This window comes from Anabrus simplex, chromosome 1 (genome assembly GCF_040414725.1).
Source record: "Anabrus simplex isolate iqAnaSimp1 chromosome 1, ASM4041472v1, whole genome shotgun sequence".
In the NCBI taxonomy this organism is placed as follows: Eukaryota; Metazoa; Arthropoda; class Insecta; order Orthoptera; family Tettigoniidae; genus Anabrus; species Anabrus simplex.
Genome location: NC_090265.1, coordinates 776,808,781 through 776,828,694, shown reverse-complemented (window position 1 = coordinate 776,828,694; position 19,914 = coordinate 776,808,781). Strand labels below are relative to the sequence as shown.

The window sequence follows — 19,914 nt, the reverse complement described above, 5'->3', positions numbered from 1 at the left end:
TGGTTTTGACTGTGACCTAATCGATGATCCGTTATCCTAACACATTAAATCTTATTTACATAATTAAATCTGTTAATGGAGAAACACTGCTCCAACCAAAAGAAAATACAGAAATCAAACTAACCTAACTACACCTATCTATTTACATCAAATCAAATATAAATAATTCACATACGATCACATCCTACCAATAAACGGTAATAAAAGGTACACTCAGAAAGAATAACAAATAAACAAAACTAGATCCCAACATCGCTGCCTATTGAAAATTAATAAGGATGAAATGCGCAAAAATGTCGGAGTCTACAAAAAAATTTACCCCGCTGCGAGTAGCAAAAATATTGTGAATTTGACGGCAATCTCTAACCTCAGACGACAAATGTCTGGCCATGATACTATTTAACCTTTATGGGCGATAATTACTGCAATCCCATGTCATCCATGACTCTACATGACTATTCAAAAATGCACATTGACTCGTCGCTCTGCTCACATTTACTACGGCTAGCATAAACTGGCCTATTTGCCGAACATCTACTTCCCTGGAATTATTTGAAACAAAATACAGGCTTCTGCCTACAATCATAACCCATGTCGCAACATATTTAACACTCTTGGTTAAATTATTCATCTCTCAATTCTATTTACTTATCATTAATCTCGACGCAGTACCTCATAATACAGCCTCGCTCGTATCCGGCGGGCGAAATATCTGTCGTGCACATCACTATTTCTTACGACAGTTCATGACATGGTCCAAATACCACATTTCCATTATCAACGTAGATCATCAGGGACATTCCTCACTTAGCTCGATCTCTAGATCATTCTCTGCTTCACATATCACAAAATATCAGAGCTGACTCATCAATGGCATCCTGTCACTAACTGTTTACTAAAATGACGAGATTGCCCCTCAAAAACACAGCTATAGAAGAATGTGTAACCGCAACTACACAAAATAAATACTCGCGTCTACAAAAATCGTCGCAAAAATACACGGGATAAGAACTACCGGAAACGGTCATCTGAAGGATGATTCCAAAACATAAAACAAGCTGAATGCGCAAAATAGCAAAGTAAGCATTAAAATCAACAAGGCGGCGTCTACAAGATCACAACTCCAACAGAAATATCACTCAAAACCAACGATATAATAACATGATGATTATTATTATAATTATAAATCGGCATTACACTCATAAGATCAGATGATATAGCATCCTAAACTGTCAAAGTGACATACTACAGAATAATCCATAACAATACGCAAACACATCTACATAAAGGAAGTGCGCAAATAACCCTAGCTGATAGTGCAATATTATTATTACTATTATTATTATTATTATTATTATTATTATTATTATTATTATTATGGTTATTATTATCATAATGATTATTAAAATGTGAATTATTTACAATCCTACCTAACAGTCTAAACTACATGATCATCGATTAGGCACGGTCCTACATATTTATTTACATTATTTATTGATGCTCATACCTGGGTGATGGAGGCATGTAGGTTCACCCTCCGGGCTCGGTCATGGTGAATTAGAATTCCATCTTGAAGCTGACGTGGTATTCCAAATTTTTACACACGCAAATTTGACACATTTTTATCATGGCGTTACACACGCTTACATTAACATAAACACTCGCATTTTCTCGCACTCCAGTGAAGATTAGACGATAGCAGTGCACGGACTCCTGACGTGAAGACGGAAGTTCCTCTCCGCTACCTGCCTGAAAAATCACCTGCTGGTCTGCACACCGCTCTCTCAGCCTTTGTTTACATACAGCTTACCGATCGTTCACCCCTTCGGACCATAACAGTTTGCTCAAGGTCTTTACCACTGCGGCCCTTCATTAAAGAAAAGTCATTCTCCTCCCTGTCTGCTTTAACTAGTTTCTCCCCGCAAACATCTCGCTTGCCAAAACAGTTTATTATAAGTGGTACAAGCAAGCTAAAGTACAGTTTCCAATGATGTGGCGAAATTTATGCTGATCGTCCTCCCAAAATGAAGAATAAAATAGCTTTCCAACAAATGTCAAACTACACGTGGATTAGAGAGGTTTTATGCAGCTAGGCTGAAAAACATGGCCTTGTCCCTCTCGATTCGTAATGTGAGTTCATTTAAGCCAAGTGTTGCAAGTGTAGCTATTGCCTGTCATCTCTGCATAAATTCAAAGTAAAGTAAAGTTTCTTAAAGCGTTCATTTCTAAAATGTTACTCTCCCAAGTAAAATACATGGCTCACTCAGAATGCCAACAAGTGTCTCTGATCGCTTTCTTACCAGCCAAAAGTAAAGCTCAAAGCTGACTAACTGAATTAGCTGACATACTCTAAACACACTGAAGATTCAACTAACCCACGAATACAGGATACACAGTGAAACACACAGTCACACCGTCACACACTGTCACTGCCTCTGTCACTGAGACTGAAGATTCACCACCCTGCTCGCTGGTTATGTAAGGAGTTCTCCCTCCACCTTGAAAATAGTTCTGTGGAAGGGATGTGGCGTAGTGATCTAGCCCTTGGGAGCGCTTTATCATACATCCGTAGGTTAAAGTTTCAAAATTTATGTACAAAAACTTCCTAATTTCGGTCTGACTTACTTGTTATATTGCGCCGTGGGAAACGATCACAGGATAATCCACACGACGACGCGCGTCACCGGCGTTATTTCCTTTCAGCGAATGGCTCCTTCCCGCCATGACACTTCATTTGCTGGGCGATACTACACTTCCGTGTGAAGTTAAAATTTTATTAATTAGCCAATAATTAACCACACCTTCGCACTGATAAATTTTCAAATATTATTAAGAAGTCAGGACACTGTTTTTCACCATTACACCGGGCTTCAGATAGCGAAATACTGACTGTAGATTCCCGCTATGACAGGACATTCAAATTTAGAATTTTGTGATTGGCTGAGACTTTCGCGCTCTTCGCAGAGTGGATGCTTCCATTTCCTCCCGAGGGTTGGTGGGTGCTATCGTTGTCTCATTGTTCTGCTAAGTGGGTCAGGCCTCAACGCGTGATTTTCTCGTGGGAAACAAGTAGAAAGTCGCCACTCCTAGGCGGTACCATAAAATTTATTGGATGCAGTACTCAGGGCTGTTTACAAGTTGCTCGTGCTCTAAGAAGAGTTTCGAAGATTTTCCTTGCCGTCAGACTGGCGCCAGAAAGTTCCTTTGTGAGTGCTAGCTCTCACAGCCTACTGTAGTATTCGATATGTGAAATCTTCAACTTTTAATTTGTAAATTAATTACGTAAATTCGCTTATGGGTGCAATACAAAAGATGAAGATGGTGTTGTTTCGGAGATGAAGCGCTGTAAAGTGTTCCAACAATACATTCTCTGTCATCACCGTACACAGAAAAGGAAAAATTGGGGTTGTTTTTCAAGCGTAGAAATGTTTGCTAAATCCATAGGAAAAGTAACACCTTCAAAATTTAATGACTGTTGCAACTGAATGAACATATCGCTATATTGAAATGTTCTCGATGGTTCTGTTGTTGCCAGTTTTAACGCTATAGCGATACACCATAAAAAGCAATAGTCATCGTTATTCTCAATATTGATCACTGCTCTCTTATTCACAATGGCTTGAGGAAGTTTAATGTATCGCTTACCTGGATTCAAGGGGTCGAATTCACACGCATTAATTTGAAGATGCGAAATAATTGCAAGTGCCTTATTACTCGTACCCTCTTCAAACTCTTGAAATTTAGCCAGCAATTCGTCGACAATGTGTTTGCGAAACCACTCCGAAATATTGTCTGAACGTAAGAAGGAATGTAAAATATTTCATGTATTTCCTCATTATCTTTGGAAAGAATGAAGGAACAAGCAAGACTTGCGTTAAGTTTAAGCACCGTATGCATAGTCAGCAAAGAAGTGACTTTTTCTTCGAAAACATAATAACAAGAGAGGAAGAAAAATTTGGATCTGAAACATTCAACGAATTTTGTACAACACCACTTAGTATACGCGATGAGCAACATGTATGTGTAGTTTCCCAACTTGTTGTCATAATTACACATCAACAAAATTAATGGCACAAGATTTGTTGCTGTTCCACGGTATATAACACAAATAGATCTTTGATGTAGTACTTCTGTTTCTAAATCTGTCAGCACACTTAATCTATTGGGTAGAAATACTTGGAAGTTCTCACAGACGAACAAAATTCTTCCACCAAATTTTGTTTTTAGTTTCCGAAGAGAAATCACTTTGAATTCCTCATTTAGTGGAAGACTGGTCCGCGGCCTGGTTGTAGGAGCTGAAATATGAACTAGCTGGTTAATCTTGTCCTCTTTTTTTACAAAAAAGCGGAATACAACTTTATAGAATTAAAAATTTTACATATGACTTTGATAAAAAAGACGGAAACATACCTTAAGATGTGCATGTTCAGTGTAGATATACCATGCGTTGACAGCAAACTGCGACTCGGATGAAGTAAACGGCAAATGTCAATAAGGACGATAATTCTCGTTGTAGCTAAAAAATAAAAAGAAATAAATATTGTACCGGGAGGTACACCTCTACGTCGCACATTTAAATCTTACGCCAATTAAAACTCATCTATAGGAGAAACACGGAACTTGAAACTAGACCTATTTAAACGTTTCCTCTGAAGATGTCACTACCGTAATTTTGTGATTGTGAAGTTGCCAGTTCTGTGTGAATTTCAACTTGTTTTTGTTTTCCGTTCATCAAGAAATTTGGACATTATCTCAGAGAGGTCACTGCATAAACTATGATCATGCACCCTGGTGCGAAGTGAAGGTACTTTTTTGAAGAAATTTTGTATTCATAAGTTTTCCTTTACTAAATTTCGTTCATTCACCTTTGGGTTGGCTATATTTATCGTTTCTTTCCGCCTGTTTTGAATTTAACCAATCAAGAATTTCTGTAATTCATTTTCATCCAATCACATATTTTTTCTTCGATTTTGAGTGTAAACTTTGTATCATCCGGTAAAATTCTGGGGGTGTGTCTTGATTATTCATGAAAGGTCCCGAACTTTCCCCGAGGGGTTTCACGGATTTTCACAGCTCTTGGCCACTTGATCAACATCTAACTAAGTGTGTGTATGTGAAACAGGAGGCGGGAGGTGCCTCTTTCATCAGGCAGCAGGTTTTCAGCAAGGTAATGGCCGTTTAACATCTTTGTTTCTAGCTAGCTCAGCAGTTTAACCCGCGGGAAAGGTCCGAAACTTTTACCATGTAACCTACTTTTCTAAAAATGTAATTTTCTGCCGGCTTATGTCAAAACTTCATAAAATCTGTAACCGTAATTTGGGGATAGAGAGTGATGCACCCTCTCGAGTTCCCCTTCATTTTGGTTTGAGGTGTCTACGGTTTAGTAACTGATTTCCCTCTTTTCCTTAATGTTTTACATTTCTTTCTTATACGGGTCACCTCCATAGTTTGGGAATAGCCCATGTTTCATCGGCCTAGTGCCTTTTAGGTTTTAAGAATGCCTGTTTGGGAGTGCAAATTTACGCCTACATTCTATTTAGTGTTTCGGGCCATTTACTTAACCATTATTCGTGTTCCATGAAGGCCCAGTAGGTTGGGTAGGAGATACCCCTTTTTTAGTTGTAAGTTTGGCCATGGAAGGCCAAAAGGTATAATATACTGTTGGAATTGCCTTGAGTAGGCTTGTGAACTGAGAGCACGTTAGCTCTTTTTCAAGTATTGTAATTGTGCCTCTGGGAGGCCTGAAATTTTCATTGTTGGAGTTAGTGCTCCATGTATTGGGGATTTTCTGCCCTTGCATTAAAATTTGTGCTTTGGTAAAATTGAACTAAGAGCTCAAAATTGTATAACTAGGGGCGTGAAGCCCAAGAGTGTAAAAATCACTAAAATTTGGGTTCTTTCTTGTCTTGTTTCTAGTTTGTCATTGTACCTGATATATTATTGTGTTCACTTAGTGAAGGATTATTAAGTTTGAAATTCTAAAAAAGAAAAGAAAATATAACCTTGGTTAAAGTTTTAAATTCTATTCTTGACTTTGTAGTTAGACCCGTTCACCCCGGCACTTTCTTTCACCTCTGCATCCACGGGTAACCCCGTAACAAATATTAATGTATGTCTGTAGCTCGAAGGATAGTTAGATCCTCAACAGCTTTACTATTAGCTGTTATAGATCGCGTAGGCATCACTGAAGAGGCGTAATAGGTAAGGTAGCTTTCTTTACTGAGCTAAGCCTACAAAATGCTAATGCATAATAATGCATACAACCATATCCCTTTCAGACCGAGTACGCACAATTGTGCGGGTTCGTATTTTAGTTATCCCTGACCGTATTTGATGTTTTTTCGGCGCTACACCGGACTGCAGTGATTGTGCAGGACACGTGGCATGTATTTCAAGTTATTTTAGTATGCGCTTGACCGCCAGGGCGAAGGAAGAAGAGTTTAAAAAGCACAGTTGATCGGCGAGATGGCAGGAAGCAGTAGTGCCGAAAGTAAGTATTTATTTACTGCGTTTATATTAATCTAGAAGCTTTACTGAATACCGGAATATATTCAATGAAGTGTGTACATTGGTTAGTGAATGTAAATTTTGAAGCTACACCATCGTACGTGATACAACGAGGTTTTGAATTTTGATACGCACAATTGTGTGGGTCCTGTTTTTAGGATGTTAGTTTTTATTTTGTAAAATAAACTATTAATATGTGTATTGAGCAGCATTTTAGTCAGTTCTTGACGTACAAACAAAAATTCACACCTCCAGTTTTCTTTCAGGTCTGAAAGGGATATAAGCATTAGTCTTTTCACCAGGCACTCAGCTCGAAGGTTATTTGGATCCTCAACAGCTCTACTATAAGCTGTTATAGATAGCCTAGCCATTACTAAATAGGTGTACAAAGTCAATGAGGAGTAAAGTTATTTACTGTTGCTTTCTTCACCGCGTTAACAGTTGTAGTCTGAGAAAATACAAGCACTAATCGACCCTATAGGCAACAGTTTTACACCAGGCACTAACTCAAAAGATAGTTAAATCCACAACAGCTCCGCTATCAGCTGTTATACATAGCCTAGGCATCACTGAAGAGGCGTACTAAGTAAGGTAGCTTTCCTCCCTGGGCTAAGCCTACTAAAATGCATGCAACCCTATAAGCATTAGTTTTTACACCAGACGCTCAGCTCGAAGGTTAGTCGGATCCCTAACAGCGCTACTATAAGCTGTTATAGATAGCCTAGCTATTACTAAAGAAGCGTACAAACTAAATGATGAGTAATGTTAGTTTCCTGTTGCTGTCCTCACCGAGCTAAAAGTTGTAGTCTGTGAAAATGCAAGCACTAACCGACCCTATAAGCAACAGTTTTACACCAGACACTAGCTGAAAGGCTAGTAAAAACATCAACAGCTCTGCTATTAGCTGTTGTAAATAGCGTAGACATCACTAAAGAAGCGTGAGGTAGTTTTTTCATCGAGCTGGAAGTTTGTAGCCGCATGCATTACACGATTTTTAGCAAACACTCAGCTCCGCCATAAGCACGTGTTACTTGAAGCCAAGTATAAAACAGAGACAGATCAATAAACTTACTTTTTTAGCAGATTGACTCGGATGAAGTAGACGACAGATATCAATGACGATGATGATTTTCTAAAAAAGGAAGAAAAATTCGTAAATATAAAAAATCGAAAATAATAATAATATTCATAGAATTAAACCTCCTTCTTTTTATCAGATAGCAGTAGAATAATGTAGATGGCAGATATCAATCACGATGATGAGCTTCGATCAATGTGAGAGAATACAGTAAATTGCCTATTCATTTATATATACACAAATTCATGCGATCAACACTTAACACACGCGCACACTGCGACTACGTCTGCCGTGCGTTTCACACAGAGTACTTCCTGTCTACTGTCTTGTTGCTAGGCAGAGAGCAGAAAAGTGTATATGTCAGCAAGCACTCACACGTACAATCGTGACAAAAGTTTACTCACTACATCATCCAACTTACGAATTGAACTTACCTCTTGACATTCTAAGGCTATAACTTGGGTTAGCGACTACGAGCCTCCTGACGTTATTCTAAACTCAGACGAAAGCCTTGCAAAGAATTGTGCTGTTCTAACCCGCAAGTGTGAAACTATAGGATTCGAACACACTATCTCGTAAAATGCTTACCGAGAAATCGAAATGGGGAGTTTTTGTGTACCGCAGCAAATATCTGTCTTTACCGAGAATCAAACCGCTGCAGAGACGACGCGAACGGGGAGGATCTGTGTACCGCTGCAAAACTCTGTCTTTACTGAGAATCAAACCACTGCAAAAACGGCGAAATGCCGGAATTATTTCCTGCATGTGTTCGAGGCTGATGTATTTAAAATACTATCGAACTTGTCAAGTCGAACCGCTGCAGAGACGGCGAAGTGCCGTAATTTAGTCCTGCAAGTGTTCGATGCTGACGTACTTGAAACACTATCGAACTTGTCAAGTCGAACCGCTGCAGAGCCAGCGAAGTGCCGGAATTTAGTCCCGGAAGTGTTTGAAAGTGGCGTGTTTGAAATACTACTGGACTGAGCAAGGATCGAACATGCCAATTTGAAACAGCAATGCCTCAACTATTTGAGCTACTGAAAATGTATTCTACAAGCTGTCGGAATACAACGTGTGTGTACATTCTTTTAGTACAGTTTCGATGTACTTTGTTCTCTCCCGCAATTGGCGAAGAGTGTTAATCGTTACATTCCATAAGCGGAGATAAGCCGCTGTGCTCTGGCGAGAGCTCACAAGTCTAGCAGCTTATAATTATACGTCTTGCTTAGAAGCCGTAGAAATATGTTGTTTATGCCTCTACAATCTGTTTATGTTCGCTTCTTTTTAACATTTCAAGTTCGGTTCCCAGCAAATTTTATATAGTCTACGCTCTCTCTATAGCGCTTCTGCCTCTTAGCTGGAGATCCGGACTTCGATTCCCAGCTATTTACGCTACCTTTTTTTCGGGGTCTACGATGCATCTGCTGAAGTGCCGCTGAGCAAGCCAAGGCCCTTTCAAAAAGCTGTTGTACCGTAGAGATTTTTTCTTAATGTGAATGTCAGCCCCGGTGTTATACTACCTACAAAGGGAGTTTGTAAAAAATGTGCTGAACAACGTGCTTTCTGTAGAATAACACCTACGGTATCCCTGCCTGACGTAAGAGGCGACTAAAAGGGACCCCAATTGCTCTGAACTGGAGAGCATGAGTTGGTGACTACAAAGCCATTAGCTGAGTCCTGGCAATGCTTTCGCAACTTACTTGTGCTAGGCAAGTTCAGCAGCTTATAATTATACGTCTTGCCTAGAAGCTGTAAAAATAAATTTGTTTATGCCTCTGTAATCTGTTTATGCTAGTTTCTTTTTAACACTTCCAGTTCGTCTCCCAGCGAATTTTATGTAGTCTACGCCCTCCCTGTAGCGCGTCTGCCTCCTAGCCGGAGGTCCCGAGTTCGATTCCCAGCTATTTACGCTAGCTTCTTTTTCGGGGTTCTCCGAAGCATCTGCTGAATTGCCACTGAGCAACTCAAGGCCCTTTCAGAAAGCTGCTGTGGCGTAGAGGATTAGTTTTTTCTTATAGTTTATTTCAGCGCTGGTGTTATACTACCTACAAAGGGAGTTTGTATAAAATGTGCCGAACAACGTGTTGTCAGTAGAATTACGCCTACGGTATCATCTGACGGATGTAAGAGGCGACTAAAAGGGATCCAAGGGATTTGAACTGGGGAGCGTAAGTTAGCGACTACAGTGCCCTTAGCCGAGTCCTGGCATTCCTTTTATGACTTACTTGTGCCAGGCTCCTCTCTTTCATCTAACCTATCTGACCTACCTTGGTCTCTTGCCTCTTAGCCGGTAGCCCCGGGTTTGATTCCCGGCCAGGTCAGTACTACCAGAATATGCAGTAGTAGTAATTACATCTTAAAGTTGAAGGGGATAAGGCTGGTTCGAGGTCTACTTAGAAATCGAATCCGGAGTTTACCAAGCAACTGCTAGTATTCCCGATTTACCTGGCAGGAGATACTGTATCTATTAAATTCTTACTCCAAGTGTAGCTCAAAGGATAGTTAGATCATCAACAGCTTTGCTATCAGCTGTTATAGATAGCCTAGGCATCACTGAAGAGACGTACTGGGTAACGTAGCTTTCCTCACTGAGCTAACACAATGCCCTCTTGTTTAAAGGAGCTGACAGATGTCAAAAAAGTAGGTCGAATTTTTTATATTGCCCGATACTACATGCATAACGTAACAGCCATTAAGATTTAGTCCCATCAAGATTCCAGCACTGAAGTTAGCGATAGTCTGTTGTTTAAAGATGTCACATTGACAGCTGTCAAAACAAGCACGTAGAATTTCGAATTTCGTCTGCAAGAGTATACAAATCGCATGTGTGCGCGCGCACCTCCTCCCGCTATCTACTGCTCATCGACCTGCGCGAATTCCCAACCGCCTACCGATGCAATAAAAAGGCAGTGCACAGGTAGCTATTCTTTGCCACTCAATTGGAAGAGAGAGGCGGACAGTGCCTAGCTTCTTAGCCGGGCAATATATTTTTGGTAGAGACTAACAAGGCAGTAGACTTCTAGGGAGAGAGCACATCTCTCCATCCCCTATTTTGGACAGGGAAGATAGGGGAGAGAAGTCTACCTCCTTAAGCCCCCTATACTCCCCCGAAGTCAATAAAGGATAACCATTTACTTAGGTTAGCCTACTATGCCTAAGATAACAGCCCTGGAATTTCAAATTGCCCGCTACTACGTGCCCCTCTTGTTTAAAGATTGCAGCTGTCAACAGTCAAAAGAGCACGTGGAATTTTTCAAATTGCCCGCTCCTTTAGAGACGTTCGTTGTCGATCTTTCGGCCATCAATGCATAGCATGTTACCCGCAGAAAATTGTAATTTTCTCCGTCATTTGAAGAGGAAGGTAAATTCTGAACATAACAAAAGTTGTTTATAATGAAGGGACGTTTCACATACACTCCATTGAGTTTACAAAAAATCAATAGTATAAGAGAAAATGGAGTACAACCGTTCTGGTTTTCCTATAAATCCTCGTCAATTCAAATATTTTAAATTGATATGCATATCAGAACTTTCCTCAGGATGAGTATACACTAAATATGACGTTTGGTCGAGATCTATCCAGCCGTTCCGACATGATGTTGGAGCAGACAGACAAACAGACACGAAAGGTAAAAACCACCGATTGGATCTTGAATTGACTTAAAACGGGAAAATATCTGAAAAATTTGCAAAAAGAAATACAGACAGCGGACCCCATACAACTTTATTTATATATATATTACAAAGAGGTGAGTCAGGAGGAAGGAAAACATTATTAAATTTTCGTTTAAATTTCATGTTTCTCGAGACAAAACTACGGATAAGTGTGTGATCGCACTAACCAGACTTCTAACCCACAATTCAGATAACATTCCTAATTCACTACCTGACGGGTCTGGAGGGTTAGGTCGTAGAGCCGTATAGCGGAACTCGTATTGTCCTTGTCAACACGACACGTACCTGTACAGTTGTCGAAAACTAATTTTATAATATTGTAACAGTACAAAATTAAAGGGGAATGTTGTATTCAATAACACATCATTGTATTTTGTAATCAAGTTTAAAATTACAGTTAGTGATGAGATAAAGCTTTTGAAATGTTATGACCTACCAGTTCTGTCCGTAGTCAAGAAATAAGGAGAGCTCTAGGTCTGTCTATCCGTGTCCGTATCTTGAAGTGTCTGTGAATGAGAGTTGAGTATGTAGTATATTTCGATATTACAGCGTAACTCCAGAAATTATGGTAAAATGAAATGGCGTAAGGCTTTCAGTGCCGGCAGTGTCCGAGGACATGTTCAGCTAGCCAAGTCCAGGTCTTTTGATTTGACACCCGCGCGTCGTGATGAGGATGAAATGGTGATGAAGATGACACATACACCCAGCCCCCGTGCCAGAGGAATTGACCAATGATGGTTGAAATTTCCGAGCCTGCCGAGAATCGAATCCGTCACCAAGTGACCAAACGCCAGCACGCTAACCATTTGGCTATGGAGCCGGATTTAAGTAAGGGTAACGAGAGCTCGCGGAGGCAGGTATAAGATTACACAATTACACAACACAGTCACCATTTTCCCAACGGTACACCGTGGCAAGGAATCTTCATTCTCATCACAACGCCTATCTTAATGGCCGTATCGTCGCTGATTCGCTTACCGCCCAGTTGCTCCGGGTACGTGAACCAATCTTATCCATGTCATTTTATTGTAACTTTTGTCCTAAACGCAGGACAACAATTACTTCTACACAAAGCAACAGTAAAATTACCACTCAATTGATAATTGTCATTATTACTAGAGAAACACAGATACTAAGCTATAAAATACGGCACTATGAATCGTGGTCGTCACTTTTGGCATGTAGGACAATGATAAAACAATTCATCCTGAATTTTGGTGCAGATTTCATGAGGCCACTCTTTTGAAACTATTGCACTGAATCCTATCGTCATCATAACACGTGTCACATACAATGCCGTTCAGATAGCTGCTCAGTTGTAATCACGTAGGCTGATTGGACCTCAAACCAGCTCTTAGATCCAGGTAGAAAACCGCTGACCTTGGCCAGGAATCGAAGGTGGGGCCTCCGGGTTAAAGGCAGACACGCTACCCCTAATTCGCAGTTCACTTACCTGTCACTGTGTAAGCATACAAGGAATGTGAGTATTATGATAGTTTCCATCTTCCACATTCAACCTTGAGCTCATTAGCAAAGAATCGTCTAGGAATAAAGCTACCCTCGGCTGTCTTGCTGACCTTTTCTCAGATAGGAGTGACCGAACTTGCAAATGCCAAACGTACTAACGGTCCAAATTACACGCAGGTCCAAATCAGACGGACTTCCCTATTCATAATTTTTGGTTAGCGTACCCGAAATATCCAATTATTTTACCTTCGTACCCCCGAAGTTCGAATATATTTCCATTATAGGAACAGCAGGAATAAACACTGATTGTTGCTGGATGCCAAATAATATTAACTATAATCATTATCATCTTCCGCAGCTTACCCCGCTTGCTCAGGGTCTGCACGCTCTCAGTCGTGGCCGGGGATTGAAGGTCGCATACTCTTCCTGAGAGTACGGGATTTTCAAATGAAAATCTCATTCCAGCAGCACCAAGAATCATACTCCGGTCGCCTGGATGAGAAGCAATTAACTAAACCGGTGCGGCATCCTGTTCCCCAGTAATAACAATAATGAATTGTAGATTATCGTCGTTGGGCAAAGTAAATCTCCTTTAGAGTAATTTTTACAGAAGATGTGCAAAAATTGAACATCAATGGACGAATAACAGTTCCTGGCATTTTCATTGCTTAATAATAGCACAATTATTTCACCATTGGAACCTTCTGTTCTCTTAAGAAATGCCGCAAGCCTTCAAGAGACAGATAGAGTAATGTAGTTTTCTTGTGAGTGGAATTAGTTTGTTTTCATTACCTGGCAGCGATGAACAGCGAGTGGCCATAAAACCACGGGAAGGGCTGTCCCATGAGAAAATGTACCGTGTACGACCCCTGAGCGTTGTGGCTAGCTGCGGCGTAGCTGAGCACTCTGTCACAGACACAGTATCGTGAAGATGGCAACACGTCGCGAATTAACCGTCTTTGAACGTGGGCGCATGGGTCATAGAATTCCGGAGATTACACGCGAATTTGGGTATTCGAGGTCAACACTGTCGAGATGGATCTTCAGTATCGCAGAGAGAATGTTACCACCCGCGTAAACAGCCGCACAGGTAAACCAGAGGTGTTCAACGAACGGACATCACGTCACCTCTGCAGAACCATACGGGGTGCTCGATGGGCTGTTGTTAGTCATATCACCGCCCAGTCGAATTTTGTGACACAATAACCCATTTCTAGCAGCACTGTAAGGCAGTAACTGCACTGCGCAGGCTTCACCAGCCAACGACCAACTCGTGTCCATTTGCTGATACCTCGAGACAGAGCTCAAGGACGTGCATGGGCCCGCGAACATCGGGAATGGGCCATGAAACAGTGGCGGCGTGTGGTAGTGAGATGAATTCTGGTTCCAGTTGTTTCGAGCTGATGGGCGTATGCACCATGAAGCTATGGATCCTGCGCATCAACAAGGTTGTGTCCAGGTGGGAAGTGGCTCGGTTTTGGTCTGGCAGGCGTTCGCATGGTCGCAATTAGGCCCCATTGTCCAGCTGCAGGCAGCGCTTACAGGTGCACGTTATGTGGACATTTATTCAGACCATCTGCATCCCTTTCTGATCCTAGAGTACCCTGAAGGAGATGCCATGTTTCAACAGGACAATGTGCCATGTCACGACTCTTTGGTCGCTCGCAGGTGGTTGGAGGAGCACTTCAGTGAAGTTACGTCCATGGATTTTCCCTCCAGATCCCACGATAATTTATGGGATGCTGCCAATGCTGGTATATGCTCCAGCAAACACACAAGACCAATTGTGTGCAGCAGTGCAAGATGCCTGGATCCAGATCCCTCCAGAACGATTCCAACACCTTGTAGAGTCGATTCTTCTCCGTATTGCTGCGCTTTTGAGGATGTGGTGGAGAAGCTCCCTATTAACTTCATAGTCACTGTCTTGTATGACTTTTGGCCACTCAGTGCACATACGAGTATAATTCTTAATGAAACAATTACTTTTGCGCCGTATACACTGCTACTGACAAGAATTGAAGTGAATGTGTCAATTTAGAAAGAAAAATTATAAAGAGCAATGCAGCTTGAGTAAGCATAGTTAGATAACTAATCAATGGGGGAATAAACTGACACATATTTGAGAATGAATAAGGCGGAAAGCGGACTCTCTGCAGCGGTAGACAAAACATTAAATCAAAACAAAATTTAATTCAAAATTAGAGGGCTTAACTCTTTTCTGAACTGTACAGAGAAAACGTTTAGAGGTTACGTTACATTGTATGTATCCTTTGAGACGACCCAAGGTACCACACTTTGAAAACATCCGAGTCTTAGTCTCTAGTAGTAACACGTGCTTGGACAAGAACTGTGAACTTCTGTATAATAGTTATGCGTATCAGTGTCCTACTACTGTGTAACCCCTGTAAAATATAGTATCTCCATTCGAGCAATTCTTACCGTAATTTTGAAACGCATTTTTATTTCAGTAGTGACTTTAAGGTCTCCCAGTATTTGAAGAATACCAAAAACCCTGAATGTATAGGCTCAACTGATCGTATCGTCATCAAGTCAGTCTGCTCCCGTGAGAATGGAATGTGGGCGGGTAACAACCACCAAATTTGTGGCCTATACGTAACATCACCCCACGTTTTTGTGAAGTAATACTAAAGCGGTAAATGGGTAGTAATAACATTCGTTGTTCTCTGCCATGGTAGTCCAAGTTTTAATTTCCGTCTCATTTCCAATTACGGAAATCAAAGCAAATTAAATGTTGAAATTCATTTATCCATGCTTGAAGCGGTAAATTTCAGTGTTTTAATTTCATTTAAAGCTGATATTTCCATCGTATTGGTTGTATTTTCTAAACAAGGTACTATTATTTATGTATGAAACATACCATCACTGTTACAGCAAAACCTGATATCTCACAATGATCTTCCTAACCATTATTCTCCTTAAGATTTGTCACACCTGCCAGCCACATATGGATAGTTCTTTGTGTTCATTTTCTTATGGTTATCCGTAAAGGAAATTGAACCTTATCATACATAGCTATACGAATGTATGTATAGTACTCGTCACATAAGCCAATACACTAAAAATCGAATATCACCACCCTGTTTTCTTTTTTAATAGAACATCACTCCTGCCAACTTGAATTGTTACATATTGAAATCACGTGACATAACCACCACAAACTCCCCTGAATATAAGTGTCGATAACGCAGGTTCCTTTACCCAAGTGAATGATTAATCAAGATCGATCGATCGATCGATCAATCAATCAATCAATCAATCAATCAATCAATCAAGCACTACTGATCTGCATTTATGGCAGTTGCTTAGGTGCCAGATTCCCTACCTGTTGTTTACCTAGACATTTCATAAATGATTGCAAAGTTATTGGAAGTGAATTGAACATCTCCCTTCGTACGTTATTGCGATCCCTTACTCCTCTTCCTATAAACGAATATTTGCCCCAACTTTTCCTTTTGAATTCCAAATTTTTATTCATATTCTGATCTTTCCTACTTTGAAAGACACCAATCAAACTTATTTGTCTACAATTGTCATTCCACGCCATCTCCCCACTTAAAGCTCGGAACATCCCACTTAATCGAGCAGCTCGTGTCCTTTCTCCCGAGTCTTCACAGCCCAAACTTTGGAACATTTTTTAACGCTACTCTTTTGTCGAAAATCACTCGGAAGAAATCGAGCTGCTTTTCTTTGGATTTTTTTCCATTTCTTGAATCAAGTAATCCTATAGTTGGGGTCTTACATTTACATCCTTACTACAACCCCTAAATAACCTCATAACCATGTGCAATCATATTTATGGGAGTGTCCCAATGAATTTCTCTGCGTATATTAACACCTAGGTACTTACAGTGATCCCCGTAAGGAACTTTCACCCCATCAATGCAGTAATAAAAGCTCAGAGGACGTTTCCTATTTGTGAAAATCACAACCTGACTTTTAACCCCGTTTATCATTATACCATTGCCTACTTTCTATTCACAACATTATCGAGGTTATTTTGCAGTGACTCACAATCTTGTAACTTATTTATTACTCTGTACAGAAGAGCATCGCCCTAAAATGCCTTATCTCTGATTTACCTTTTTTACTCACATCATATATATATACACGAAATTATGAAGGTCCAACAATACTACCTTGAGGAATTCCTCTCCTAATTACTATAGGGTCATATAAAGCTTCGCTCAATCTAATTCTCTGAATATTCATAATCAACCCTGTTTTCAAGTTCAATGTGGAATTAAGGAAGTAAACACACTCTCTCACCGTCACTTAATTTAATGATGTATATTTCTGCCTTTATTTTGATATAGGCATTGCTATACCTGTATTCTTCGGTGTTTGCCTGGTGTAGATAATTCTTAAAATTTCCTATTCCTAACGTGAAACCACTTTGTAATAACAAATACAAGCAAATATTCACATATGCCGTAACTCAGTAAGAATACACAACGGCTAAGTCCGCACACCGTGCCAAATTTGTGACAAGACAAGGTGAGTTTAAGTTGACAAAGCAGTTCATTTCCATTTCTACTGAACTGATAATTATAGAGGAGGTAACGTTGCTTTCCTTTTCGGAGGAGTTGTTGCAGATTTTTCTTGCTTTTTATACATCCTAGTTGAATTCTACACATACGAAATGGACGACATAAGACGGCTGCGTTAGTTATTCAACACAAACTAACTTATTAAATGCATTATTCGAACATGCCACAGTTGTATTTACCTGGTATTACCCAAATAGATTTATAAATCTGCAAAATACACTGACTGACAGAGCAAATGCAACACCAAGAAGGAGTGGTTCGAAAGGGATGAAAGTTGGGGAAAAAACAGACACGGCACGGACGAATAATTGATGTTTATTTCAAACCGATATGCAGGTTACACAATGCGCACGGCATCGACTCAGTAGGATGTAGGACCACCGCGAGCGGCGATGCACGCAGAAACACGTCGAGGTACAGAGTCAATAAGAGTGCGGATGGTGTCCTGAGGGATGGTTCTCCATTCTCTGTCAACCATTTGCCACAGTTGGTCGTCCGTACGAGGCTGGGGCAGAGTTTGCAAACGGCGTCCAATGAGATCCCACACGTGTTCGATTGGTGAGAGATCCGGAGAGTACGCTGGCCACGGAAGCTTCTGTACACCTCGTAGAGCCTGTTGGGAGATGCGAGCAGTGTGTGGGCGGGCATTATCCTGCTGAAACAGAGCATTGGGCAGCCCCTGAAGGTACGGGAGTGCCACCGGCCGCAGCACATGCTGCACGTAGCGGTGGGCATTTAACGTGCCTTGAATACGCACTAGAGGTGACGTGGAATCATACGCAATAGCGCCCCAAACCATGATGCCGCGTTGTCTAGCGGTAGGGCGCTCCACAGTTACTGCCGGATTTGACCTTTCTCCACGCCGACGCCACACTCGTCTGCGGTGACTATCACTGACAGAACAGAAGCGTGACTCATCGGAGAACACGACGTTCCGCCATTCCCTCATCCAAGTCGCTCTAGCCCGGCACCATGCCAGGCGTGCACGTCTATGCTGTGGAGTCAATGGTAGTCTTCTGAGCGGACGCCGGGAGTGCAGGCCTCTTTCAACCAATCGACGGGAAATTGTTCTGGTCGATATTGGAACAGCCAGGGTGTCTTGCACATGCTGAAGAATGGCGGTTGACGTGGCGTGCGGGGCTGCCACCGCTTGGCGGCGGATGCGCCGATCCTCGCGTGCTGACGTCACTCGGGCTGCGCCTGGACCCCTCGCACGTGCCACATGTCCCTGCGCCAACCATCTTCGCCACAGGCGCTGCACCGTGGACACATCCCTACGGGTATCGGCTGCGATTTGACGAAGCGACCAACCTGCCCTTCTCAGCCCGATCACCATACCCCTCGTAAAGTCGTCTGTCTGCTGGAAATGCCTCCGTTGACGGCGGCCTGGCATTCTTAGCTATACACGTGTCCTGTAGCACACGACAACACGTTCTACAATGAATGTCGGCTGAGAAATCACGGTACGAAGTGGGCCATTCGCCAACGCCGTGTCCCATTTATCTTTCGCTACGTGCGCAGCACAGCGGCGCATTTCACATCATGAGCATACCTCAGTGACGTCAGTCTACCCTGCAATTGGCATAAAGTTCTGATCACTCCTTCTTGGTGTTGCATTTGCTCTGTCAGTCAGTGTAAATTAAAATTTGCTTTACCTATAACCGCAAATACAACAATGGTGATTTTCACAATACGACAGTGGCTAGACGTAAATATTTCAAGTCACGAAAAAAGCACGACTGTAGAGTGCGAAGATGCAGGATTAAGGGTACCCCAAGACGTCGTATCGGCAAGTAGGGCCCCTAAACTGCATGGTTAGTGATACTGAATAGGACCCAACAGTTAGAAAATAACTATAAATCACTACCTTCAGTATTAACAGGGGAGAAAGAGTGAGGTTGTACCCTTAGTGTATGCTCTTACATGGCAGGGAGTATATCGTCACTGCCGGAACAAAACCTCCTATGTGAAATATTTTAGCTTAGAACTTTGGCCGGTAAAGTTCTGTCACCTAAGGTGCAATATTGTGTGAATATTGGCAAGGCCTCCTCGCTCTATGTGCTGCGGGTCAGTGTATGTGCAAAAATATTATCACGTAGGAGGTCTTGTCCCGGTAACGACGATATGCATGACTTATTTATCCTCTCCTACAGTGTGATGTATTTAATGTTCATTTTCCTTTACACATTAAAATAGGAAAATTAACCAAAATAAATTGTTCTTATTGACTGTATATCCATATGTAGCTGGGAGGCGTGACCAGTCTTAACGAAACTAATGGATAGGAAGAGCATTAGGAGATACGAGGTCTTGGTGTAACAGCGACAATATGGAGTACAATCTCAATGCTAACTGTCATCCAAAATTGAAGTAAGGGTCTCCAGTTGTGGGAATGGTACAATACATTTGATTGTCTTGAGAGGTGACTAGAAAGGCAACTCAATTGCCTCTCATCCTGAGAGTATGGTTGCCTCTACCTGAGTCTAGAATTTCTTACAGGCTCTTCATATTCATCTTTCCCAATCAACCTCCTCTGGTAAGCGCTTTTTCTTTTCTGACGGCATTAGGATTCAGGTGTAGGAAGTCATTTCATTTCACACACTTTGTCACCCTTCCCTT

The 19,914-nt window shown here is 41.4% G+C and overlaps 1 long non-coding RNA gene across 1 annotated transcript; it reads right to left on the bottom strand.

Moving 5' to 3' along the window:
* Positions 1–3,989: 3,989 nt before the first annotated feature.
* Positions 3,990–7,868, bottom strand: LOC136873232 (uncharacterized). The gene is made up of 3 exons (XR_010860152.2): positions 7,580–7,868; positions 4,411–4,516; positions 3,990–4,295 (listed from the first exon to the last, which is right to left on the bottom strand). It is a non-coding gene; the product is annotated as an uncharacterized lncRNA (long non-coding RNA).
* Between the last annotated feature and the right edge of the window lie 12,046 nt (positions 7,869–19,914).